The sequence below is a fragment of the Mesoplodon mirus genome, assembly GCF_964341445.2.
Source record: "Mesoplodon mirus genome assembly, chromosome: 18".
Classification (NCBI taxonomy): Eukaryota; Metazoa; Chordata; class Mammalia; order Artiodactyla; family Ziphiidae; genus Mesoplodon; species Mesoplodon mirus.
Window position 1 is genome coordinate 11,020,012 of NC_138994.1, and position 12,342 is coordinate 11,032,353.

At 45.3% G+C, this 12,342-nt stretch overlaps 2 protein-coding genes across 2 annotated transcripts in view; one reads left to right on the forward strand and one right to left on the reverse strand.

Moving 5' to 3' along the window:
- Window positions 1-12,342, reverse strand: part of POLG2 (DNA polymerase gamma 2, accessory subunit) — a 209,842-nt gene that overhangs the window by 145,430 nt on the left and 52,070 nt on the right. The window lies entirely within an intron of this gene.
- The window catches only part of MILR1 (mast cell immunoglobulin like receptor 1), a 46,143-nt gene that overhangs the window by 2,121 nt on the left and 31,680 nt on the right, over window positions 1-12,342 (forward strand). The gene's annotated exons all lie outside the window — the stretch shown is intronic.

Here is a 12,342-nt window from a genome sequence, read left to right on the forward strand (position 1 = left end):
GTAAATAAATTCATTTGTATCATTTTCTTTTAGATTCTGCATATGAGTCATATCATATGATATTTGTCTTTCTCTGTCTGACTTCATTTAGTATGATAATCTCCAGTTTCATCCATGTTGCTGCAAATGGCATTATTTCATTCTTTTTAATGTCTGAGTAGTATTCCACTGAGGTATGTACTGCATCTTCTTTATCCATTCATCTGTCAATGGACATGTAGATTGCTTCTGTCTCCTGGCTATTATAAACAGCACTGCAGTGAACAATGGGGTGCATCTATCTTTTTGAACCATGTTTTTCTCTGTATATATGCCCAAGAGTGGGATTGCTGGATCATACGGTAGCTCTATTTTTAGCTTCTTAAGGAACCTCCATACTGTTCTCCATAGTGGTTGTACCAATTTACATTCCCACCAACAGTGCAGGAGGGTTCCCTTTTCTCCACACCTTCTCTAGCAGTTACTGTTTGTCGATTTTTTCATGGTGGCCATCCTGACCAGAGTGAGGTGATACCTCATTGTAGCTTTGATTTGCATTTCTCAATTGCACTGTTTTTATGTGAAAAAGGAATGGGACTTTTTTTTTTAACCTTTGGGTAGAACCTATAGGGAGGTCTATTTTAGTTAGATCTTTGTAACACAGTGGATGAGGGAAAGTTTTGCGAAGGTTTTTAAAGACAGTTGAGAGAGGGGGAGGTGTTTCCAGAGGGCTGCAGAGTCTCCTCTGGGCTGAACCCCGGCAGCCACGGAGACCACTCCTGCTCTGTCCAGTGGAAGACTAGCTACTGCACGTCTCTTCATCTTACTGATAAAGCTTCTAGGAGGCAAATATTTGTCAAAGCCAATGCCATGGGGCTTTCCTGGTGGCACAGTGGTTAAGAATCCACCTGCCAATGCAGGGGACACAGGTTCAAGCCCTGGTCCAGGAAGATCCCACATGCCGCAGAGCAACTAAGCCTGTGAGCCACAACTACTGAGCCTGCACTCTAGAGCCTGCAAGCCACAACTACTGAAGCCTGTGTGCCTAGAGCCTGTGCTCCGCAACAAGAGAAGCCACTGCAATGAGAAGCCCGCGCACTGCAATGAAGAGTAGCCCCTGCTCGCCGCAACTAGAGAAAGCCCACACACAGCAATGAAGACCCAAAGCAGCCAATAAATAAATAAATAAAATCTATTAAAAAAAAAAAAAGCCAATGCCATGAGTCTGAGCAGTGTTCCTGCTGATTGCTGGGGTTGAAGACAAAGGAAATGGAAAGAAGACAGCTGTCCTCATCACAAAGGTCATTAAGTGGCCTCTGTTGCTTGTGGGCTGGGCTGGGATCACCATTCTGACTCGATGCTAAGAAGAGCCATGAAGTTGTTCATGGAGCTTGTGCATCACCCGTCAGACGGTGTGAAAAGGCATCTGTGTCCCTGTTGTGGAAACCTGAGTGGATCTGTCTGACCAACTGAACAGGAACCAAGAAAACAAGAAGGAAAGCAAAATGCAGCCCAAGTGCTCAGTCTTCATCTCAGGGGGATGGGGTGCCAGCTGGGGGTAGCAGAATGACCAGAGTCCCCGGCAAAACACAGAGAATTCTAAACAGCTACCTGAGGAAGAAAGGGGCCCATCTGGGAGCAAGGGCCACCGTGGGAGGCTGACTGGCTGATTCAGGAGGGGTGGTGGGGACTTGGCTTTGAGGGAGAAACTAGGTACAGAAGACTTGCAGCGAGTTTTTCTCTGGGCAATGAGATATAATTCTCCCTCACGACCCCCTTGAGACAACCTTCAGTGAGGGTTTTGAAGCATTGTTCTCAAGAGATTTGGAGAGGGGTTTCTGCTAAAATTTACTGAGGACTTAACGACTTCTCATGGATTGTCTCATTTAATCCTTTGGATTAGATGCTAGAATTATCCTCATTGTACAGGAGAGAAAAGAGAATCTCAGAAAGGTTAGTACACTTGCTCACAATCCCACAGCTGATTTAAGTCCGTTGTAACGCTGGCTGCCTGATTCCAGGCCTGAGCCCTGAATCCCCTGCATGGTGCCTCTGGAAGAAAAACATTTCAGGGCTTCTTGAAATGCCCCACAACAGGAAAATCTTTGGCTTAGAACAAAGACTGAAGGGGTCAAACTCTAAAAAAGTTGAAACACACTGAATATGAAATATTTATTCACCCAGGTTATTTTAGGATGTAATCCTTCAATTTGTTCTATACAACTGTCTTAATGTTTCCTGTTTCTCTACAGTTTCATTACCTGATTAAACAAAATTAAAATAGATACATACAAATAAAAAAGGCAGCCAAGTTGGAGTAGGAGAATATGCACAGGAAACGGTGCTTCTGGACAGACATGAGATTCATGTGATTTAGGACCAAGCCAGGAGCCTGTATAAACATTTCTAACTCTTGAGAATGTGAGAACACATGTGGGTCTCAAATGGATCCCTCACAGACCTCAAAGATCTTCTTTTTTAAAAAATTTATTTAGTTATTTGGTTGCGCTGGGTCTCAGTTGTGGCTGTCAGGCTCCTTAGTTGTGGCATGCGAACTCTTAGTTACAGCACACATGTGGGATCTAGTTCCCTGACCAGGGACTGAACCCAGGCCCCCTGCACTGGGAGCGCAGAGTCAACCACTGTGCCACCAGGGAAGTCCCTCAAGGATTTTCTTTAATTAGAGCTGTCTAAAAAACGGAACAGCTGCCCAGAGAAATTTTAAAAGTATGTTCACACAAAAAATCTGTACATGAATGTTCACAGCAGCTTTGTCATTTCAGCTTCAGATGTCCTTCAATGAATGATTAAATAAACGATGGTACATGTACACCATGGAATATTCCTCAGCAATGAAAAGGAGCAAACTATTGATACATGCAGCAACTTGGATGAATCTCCAGGACAAGAGGCTGAGCGAACAAACCCAATCCCCCAAATGTGATCCTATTTACGTAACATTTTTGAAATAACAAAAGTTTGGAAATAAAGGACAGATTAGCAGTTTCCAGAGGTTGGGGATGGGGACAGGGAAGGAAGTGGGCGTGGCTATAAAAGGGATGGGATCCTTCCTTGTGTCTTGGGAACTGTGTGCTGACTGTGGTGAGGGATACATAATTCTACAGAGGTGATAAAGCTGTTTAGAACTTTACACACGCAGAGACACAAGTGAGTACCAGTAAAACTGGGGAGATTAAATACTATGGGTGGGTTGTATCAATGTCAATGTACGGTGACATTATAATGTAACACTAAAATGTTACTACTGTGGAAACCTGGGTAACTACAAGGGCTTTCTCTATTATTTATTACAAATGCATGCGAATCTACTATTATCGCAATAAAAATCGTTATTTAGGGACTTCCCTGGTGGTCCAGTGATTAAGGCTCTGTGCTTCCAGTGCAGGGGAAACAGGTTTGATCCCTGGTCGGGGGAACTAAGATTCTGCATGCCGTGTGGTATGGGCAAAAAAAAAAAAAAAAAAAAAGCGCTGTTAAAAAAAAATGGACTGGGGCCTCCCTGGTGGCGCAGTGGTTGAGAGTCCGCCTGCCGATGCAGGGGATACGGGTTCGTGCCCCGGTCTGGGAGGATCCCATATGCCGCGGAGCGGCTGGGCCCGTGAGCCATGGCCGCTGGGCCTGCGCGTCCGGAGCCTGTGCTCCGCAACGGGGGAGGCCACAACAGTGAGAGGCCCGCATACCGCAAAAAAAAAAAAAAAAAAAAAAAAAAAAAAAATGGACTGGTTCCCTGTTCCTGGAGGATGCAAGCGCTGGTCAGATGCTCCCTGACTCAGGTGTTGTTGGGGGGATTACTGGAGGGTGGCCCCTCCACTTCTCCTGAGGTTTTATGGGGAGTGAGACCTTCAAGGCAGTGAGGAGGAAGCTGAGCATTGCACAAAAGTCCTCCATTTCTGCTGGTCCCAGGAGTACACACAGAGAATCAGAAAGAACTAGAATGTCCTCCTCACAGAGGCTCATTCTCTTTTACCAAGAGGGGAAGAGGTGAGCTGAGCTGCTCTGAAGGTATTTTGCAGGGCTACCTCTGTCACCCTTTCCCTAAAGGCCAGGGCTCCCCTTGGGGTCCAGGGGTTCAAGCAGCTCTGCTGACAAAAATAAAACACAAATTTTCACACTGCTGCTTAGAATCTGAATCTGGTAGAACCTTGGAAATCCTCTCCCAAATAAAAGAACCTTCTAGATGCAAAGAGAATAGGAATATTTTGAGACCTAGGAAAGATCTGGATGTTTGAGGAGGTAAAGGGGTTTTTGAACATTATCCTAGAGGTGCACTGAAAGGCACCAGCTCCTCCTAAATGAAGTGTTTCCCTCCCAGATAATTTCAAGACCAGTTTCATGTAGATGGTTATCCTTATTTATTTACTTACTTACTTACTTACATATTTTGGCTGTGCTGGGTCTTGGTTGCAGCATGCAGGATCTAGTTCCCTGACCAGGGATTGAAGCAGGGTCCCCTGCACTGGGAGCATGGAGTCTTACCCACTGGACCACCAGGGAAGTCCCTAAACAGTCATTCTTGATGGCCCTCTTGAACAGTGAAATGGATAAATGTGAGGTGCCCTTAGCCCCCTCCTCCTCCCATAGGACGAGGCTGGGAGAGATATTCCTTAGGTCAACTTACAGAGAAGGTCCCTGAGGTTGGCCATGACCTGCCCGTGCAGCCAAAGTGGATCTGGTGCTGTCTCAGGACTTCCTGGCCAGGAAGCTTCCTTCGTTGTCTCTGGGATCCCTGCTCACCACATGCTCTGTGTCCTTGTACCCAGGACCTAGCCCAGTATGTGTGATGTTAGGCCTAGGGTGCTCCAGCCCAGGCACCAGCCATTTTTTGGGCTGTGCCCACGGCAGCATGTGGGATCTTAGTTCCCTGATCAGGGATTGAACCCGTGCCCCCTGCAGTGAAGCGCGGAGTCTTAACCACTGGACAGCCAGGTAAGAGCCCCAGGCACCAGCCTTTAAGGAACGGCCTGAGTGCTGGACCAACCGCAACAGAGCCAGCTCTCAGCCAGGCCTTCAGCTGACAGCACCTGAAACCTTATGTGAATGAACCTGAAACCTCATGTGAAACCTCCTCTGAATACCCCTCTCCCCTGCATCTGCATCTCCCTTCCCCTGTATCCACATCTGCCCTCCATCTGCAAGTCTTACCCTCCAAGAACAGATTTCTCTTGGGGTCTCCACAAGTGGGTGGGCACAGGCCTGCCTGTAGTCACATCTGCCCTGCCCTCAAAGAAGGTTCTGCCCACACAAAGGCACTTTGAGTTTACTGCAACCTAACACAATACAGACTACCTGTGTCTGCCTGTAAATCCATTTTTAAAATGCAGCTAGGAAAGCTGAAGGAAGGGGAAAAGCAGGGCCCCAGTTCAGCCCTGGAGGCTGCATTGTTCTCACACTGACATTGTTTTCAGGCCCCCACCGATTACCCAGAAGGCCCCCAGGACCCCTGGGGAATCAAATGAGATTGTTTTTCCCAAGATTGAGCTCTTCAGGTGTGAGCTGCAGTTCTTGGACAACGGTGGTGACTGTGGCATTTCTGCAACAGGAAAGAGGAAGGAACTTCTGATCTGTGCAGCAAGGGCACCAACAATGTGCGCCCCCAGCCAGCCAGCAGCAAAGAGGAAAAGAGCTCCGTTTCCATAGTGATAAATCACCGGGAAGCCAGAGGGGGAGAGACAGCAAGAGGATTTTTCCTTTCCTCTGGCTCCCTGCAAAAAAATCCCAGCTCCAGAGTCAGTTAGATGCCTGGCGCCTCTCCAGGCTGAGCCTCCAGAACCACAGGTAGAGGAAGAAAGAGGAGGTCCCTGCTAGCTGGAAATCAACACTGAAAACCCTCTGCTGCTGAGAGTGGAAGGGAAGGGGTTTAGGCTCCTCTTAAAGGTGTACATTGGGCACAGGTGCCTGGGCGACCTGGCGGGCCCAGCACTACATCACACCTGTGTGGCCACATGCCGACTATAAAACTCCTCCATGTATGTCACCCACATTATTCCATTTCATTATCTTACATTAAGCCCTATAGGATTCTGGGTTCTGGTATGTGAGCCACACACATATGGGTATTATTAGCCTTTTTACAACAGAAAAGCAGGCCTGGTGAGGGAGAGAGATGGGCCGGAGACAGCTCACCAATCTAAGGTACTTGCTGCAAGTTGCTCCTGAAGGTCTTCAGGGCTCTCACCTGAGACTCTTTCCCTTGCTAAAATTAGACTTTTTTGTTTTTCCCAAGGAAAATTCCAGTTTTTTGGGAAATGCTCTGAAATATCTGTCCCAAGCCTCATTGGTTACTCTTATTTCTTGCCTCGTTCTCTTGCCTCTTACCTTTGCATATGCCATTCCCTCTGCTTGGAATGCTGTTCCCCGGTTTTTTGGCCAGCTAACCCCTCAGGGGAGATGCCTGGGAAGGCTTCCCCGTGGTTCAAACACCTCGCTTTCCGGGCTCGCACAGAATCTACCACGTCATTACGTGAGGCAGCACAGAGTAGTAGTAAGAAAAGGCTCTTCTAGGTCCAGACGAGCTGTGTGACCTTGGGGGACTTAGCTTCTCTGAGCCTCCACTTCCTCACAGGCAGGACAGGGAGAATGACAGTATCTGCCTTAGAGTGTTTGTGAGGATCAGATGTTAACACACACGGAGCACTTAGAAAATGCTGGCACACAGCTAGTGCTCAGTAAACACAGGCTGTTAAAGGATTACCTGTCTTAAAGCAGGGGCCATCTTTCGTGCAGACTCTCAGATGGAGATGCTTTAGCCCTCACCGGGTGTTCAGCAGTATGTGTCAGATGAACTCTGAATTCACGGAAGGCTGTTTTCAGCTGCACACAACAGGCACAGTGTAAGGCTCCTTGACACGTAATATTTCATTTAGTTAAGTCACTCCAAGACTGGGCCCAGGTAGCCAAGGACCAGCATTCGACCAGTGTAGCGTGCAGTGTCCTTGAATGGCCCCTCAGATCACCTGAACTTACAGGATGTTCAGTTAAATTTGAATTTCAAATAAGCAACAAATAATCTTTTTAGTATAAGTGTATCCCAAATACTGCATGGGGGCATACTTACACTAAAAAAATGTTTGTTGTCTACCTGACATTCAAATTTAACTGGGCATCCTCCTGCCCTGCCCTGGCTGGGCCTGGAAAGGCCCCCCTCTCAGGGCCAGGCGGCTCTCAGCCTTCACCACAGGCGGTTTACCCAAGTGGTCTGTAAACACGGAGAGATTCAAATAATCCACATAACTGCACCCCAGAGGCCTGTTTTCTGGGTCTCACAGAACTTACCACACCATACTGTGAGGTGTGTGACAAAAGACAAACCAAACCCCATATGGGGTGGCCAGTCTTCTCTGTGGTTTCACATTCAGGGAAGATGAAACCAAACTCTTCATGCAAATACTTAAAAGAGTTTAAACTAAATTGTGTAACAGCTGAAGCCTCTCTCTGCAGCTACTAGGCAGTTTTTTAATCACCCTGAAGCATTCTTCCAAGCCCTGGACCAAATAGAAACAACAAAGCTTTTTGCAGCAAAACAAAACAGCAACAAAAACAAACAAACAAACAAAACCAAACAACCCCCCACCCCCACCCCAGTCTTCCTCAAATCTATAAAATCAAAATGCAAACCAGTAGTTGCCTGGACTTGGGGAGGGATGGCAAATGGGCAAGAGGGAACTTCTAGGTGACGGAAATGCTCTAGAACCAGATTGTGGTGATGGTTGCACAGCTCTCTATATATATACAAAGAGTTTTGAAATTTAGCCAATAAAAATATAGGCTGTTCAGTTAAATTTGAATTTTAAAAAAGCAACAAATAATCTTTTTAGTATAACTGTATCCCAAATATTCCTATGGGGGCATACTTACACTAAAAAAAGTTTGTTGTCTACCTGAAATTCAAATTTAACTGGGCATCCTAGCAGTTAGGATCGCCAGATCCTAACTAAAAGTCTTTGAAGCATACAGTTATAATGCATGAATTTTATGGCATGTAAATTATGCTTAGCTACTAAATTTAACACAGTGCCTAGAATAATGTTGGCGCTTAAAGAAAAGTACAGTTTTTCCTCTGGACACCCTCTCCATTCCCTCCCCCACTCTCACCCCTGGCAAAAAAAAACCAAACACACACATACAAAACCCCCAAAAACCCACCAGCCCAGGAACCCATAGAAATCACCAGTATAGGAAATCTAAACAGTCACTACAGCTTTGTTTTTCCTGGGGCTTGGGACCTGAAAGAGGGCAAGACCTCAGGGCGAGAAACACCGTAGGGCAAACCAGGGAGTTTGGAGTTTGGAGCAGCCCTCCACTTGCTGGGAGCTCCAAACACTAAAGTCACCCCCACCTAAAGTCATTCCTTGCTAATGGCTACCCAGCAATTCAACTCTCATCAGCTGGGTGGGCACTGAATGCCCTGCACAGGCTGGGTGGGTGAGGTGGGGGGCAATGAGTACGACACTTCCCTGCTCTCAAGGAGGTCACCGTCTAAAGAACGTGAGCCTAGTATGCACCTACCTGCCAACACACACACACAACACACACTAGTACCATTAAAAGCAAAGAGAACAATTCCTCTTCTCTCCGGGAGAGAATTTTTTTCACCTCCTCCGATAAAATTAACTTTCCTATATCTATGGGGTTTGTCTACAGAACTGCATTTTGCCATCAGGTAAGAGCCTGTTCCCTTTTTAGAACTGGCACGTTTGCACCCATCCCTAGTACAGACGAAGCCACCTGCTGGTAGGTCTGGCTGTAAGCAACCCGGGTACCAAATTCTGACCAACTGTCAAAATTACGGTAATTTGTTCTTCAGATGCACCCCATGTGAGATCTGCAAACTGACTCTTTTCTGAATTAAAAGGACTCATCAACATTCCACTCTGTGCTCTTTACTTCTGTGGTACCGTTTCAGTACCGAGGATTTCACGAAAACTGGCCCCCAAAAGTGGATGCTTCCATAATGATTTGTAAACCTGTAAAACTAAAAATCCCCTTACTTAGCTCACCAACAATATAAACAAGGTGATTTGGGGCATTTCAAGCAGGGAAGAGGAGCACTTGTGAGCATCGTAACTGTCAGCCCAGAGGTAAACCCAGGCCAACAGTGCTCAACTTGTGCGTTCCGGGGTGAGCGATAGGCAGCTCAGTGAAAGAGAATCCAAGTGGCTGTCTGAAGATACGGCGGCACATGCTGAATGAAATGCCGATGATAGTAACTGGTGTTTGTTGTAGTGCGACATGTGATTTACATGCACTGTGGCTCAGTCCCATGAGTTCGGTACAGCTACAGTCACTTGCCCACAGTGCCAGGATGGTCAGGGGCTGGCCCCAGGGCCCTTGCTTCTACCACCCAGTTCAAGTTCCTCCAGCTTTTGGCTGGAATTATATCAACCCAGCAAGGCTGTCCCTTTGTCTATGAAGAACTTCAATTGATCAGATACATACATACATAAATATAAAACAGAAAAACCTTTAACTACTTGGTAAATGCTATTACTATATGGATAAAATCTTCCCAGTAATGAGATTTAGGAAAGAGAAGTAATGGAGGAGTTGTCATTGGAGAAAAGGTAGGAATCCCAGCCCGCTCAGGAATATGGAAAATTCCAAAGTAGCAGACAACATGTTGCACTCAGAGTATCAGTGGCGAATTTTTACAGGACTGAGAGAAAATAACTTGTCCCCAAGTGCCCGTTTTACATGCATTTGACAGTATTTTTCATCTAATGATTAAATTCCTTTAATAAGTGCCCCATTTCATTTACCCCCATTGGCTTGAACTAATAGGGTATTACTGAATGGGGCTTTAACTTTTTTTTCTTTTTCAAGTGACTTAAAAGAAAAGCAAGCAACAACAACAATAAGTCTTTACGGGCAGAAACAGTTAATGGGTGTGCCCAGTCCTTCCATGGCCCATCTGAAATTACAGAAATTTTACAATGGCACCATCTAATGGAATATCAGGTTAGACACACAAAAAAATCTTTTTTTTACCTTTAAATTTGTACCAACCACTTCTAACGCTTCTTTATCCGCTTTGGACACCCTCATTGCTTATTTCACCCTTGGTTATTATTTCTAGTAGAAACACAGTATTGATGTAAAAATGTTGTATAAAATATAAAGCATAAAAATGCTATATAAGGGGCTTCCCTGGTGGCTCAGTGGTAGAGAATCTGCCTGCCAATGCAGCTGACACAGGTTCGAGCCCTGGTCTGGGAGGTTCCCACATGCCGCGGAGCAACTGGGCCCGTGAGCCACAATTACTGAGCCTGCACGTCTGGAGCCTGTGCTCTGCAACAAGAGAGGCCACGATAGTAAGAGGCCCGCACACCGCGATGAAGAGTGGCCCCCACTTGCCACAACTAGAGAAAGCCCTCACACAGAAATGAAGACCCAACACAGCCATAAATAAATAAATAAAAATAAATAAATAAATAAATAAATAAATAAATAAGAATCCGCCTTCTAATGAATGGGATGCGCATTCCATCCCTGGTCAGGGAACTAGATCCCACATGCGTGCCACAACTAAGAGTTCGCATGCCACAACTAAGACCCGGTACAACCAAAAAAAAAAAATTTTTTTAAATGCTATATAAAAGGTATTTAAAATAAAACTTCCTCATTCCTTTCTCCAGACAGTGCTCTATGCATATACAAATAAGTGAATGAATGAATGAACAAACATATAAACATATTTAGGACTTCCCTGGTGGCGCAGTGATTAAGAATCCACCTGCCAATGTAGGCGACACAGGTTCAAGCCCTGGTCCGGGAAGATCCCACATGCCGCGGAGCAACTAAGCCCGTGCGCCACAACTACTGAGCCTGCGCTCTAGGGCCCGCGAGACACAATTACTGAGCCTGTGTGCCACAGCTACTGAAGCCGGCGCGCCTAGAGCCCGTGCTCCGCACAAGAGAAGCCACCACAGTGAGAAGCCCGCACACCGCAACGAAGAGTAGCCCCCGCTCGCAGCAACTGGAGAAAGCCTGCGTGCAGCAACGAAGACCCAACGCAGCCAAAAATAAATAAATAAAATAAATTTTAAAAAAAGTTGTGCTGTGAACAAATAGGCCTCAGATGTTATAATGTAAAAAATTGAAAATACTAAATATATTTCATCAGAATGGTAATCTTGTTCTGGCAAAGCTCATTGCTCTGATAAATTCTACAAACCCAGTGAGCAAAATAATGAAAAGAATACCTTAAATCTGTTTCACGTAGGTATTTGAAATAATAAAAATTCTGGAAATGTAAAAATCAAAATTATATCTATAAAGCAAGTGAGAATATTCAGAAACTGCTATCAGAATTTTTAACACAATCTAGTGTATAGTTTTAAACAGTTAAGTATTTTTAGACATGAAATTAATGAATTTCCAAAAAGAATAAAAAAGCATGGGTGTATCACGGTGACCTAAATTAATGATGGTCCTACTTGTTGTAAAATGTAACTATTGAAATAAGAAAACAAATTTTGAAACTATTTCCCTAACATGTATTTTTAAATTAAAATGTAAAATTTAAGTCTTCAAAAATAGTTACTTGTTTTTGTTCATCTCTTAAAGGGGAAGGAACATGTGAAATACTATATCCAAATGTTACTGTCCGTGCTTGAGAAGCATGGTTTCCATGATGTTTCATGAAAACCTTACTGGGTTTTGTACAGAGTAGGAATGCTAGAGCAGGGTAGAGAGGAAGTCTGGGAAATCTGGAGTTTCAGCCAAGATTTTAGAAGCTGTTTCTAGACAAGTGCTGTCGGGCAGGCCCCACTCCCCTCCTCCGGACTGGGTGGAGTGGCTCATCCCCCCTGGAGGACAGCTTGTCCAGAGATGCCTGAGTGGTCCTAGACATATCCCCCTCCCGGGCCCGTGATCATGACTGAACAATGGAGGGGAGGTGTAAAAACCCAGCTCCCTGGCCACAAGATGGACCAAACCCCATGGCACAACTCACACCCCACATCACCCCATGGGAGCAGACAGTGTGTCAAGTTCAGCTGAACCCTCATCTTTGCTTAGTTGCTTCCCGTGTCCTGTTCTACATGCCAGTGCCCTTCCCTTCTCCTTCAGTCACTCCCTTGGTAAATCACATGCTCAAGAATTCCATCTCAGGCTCTGTTGCTCAGACAGGTGGTGTCAAACCCTCTATTGTCACCTCTGAGTGATGTAATTAAAGATGTGAATCATGTCAATCTTAAAGTATTTTCCTGACAAACTTAAAAAAAATTTTTAATACTCAAAAAAGCTTCTTTTTTTGTAATTTTAATTTATTTTTGGCTGCTTTGGGTCTTCGTTGCTGTGCACAGGCTTTCTCTAGTTGCGGCCAGCGGGGACTACTCTTCGTTG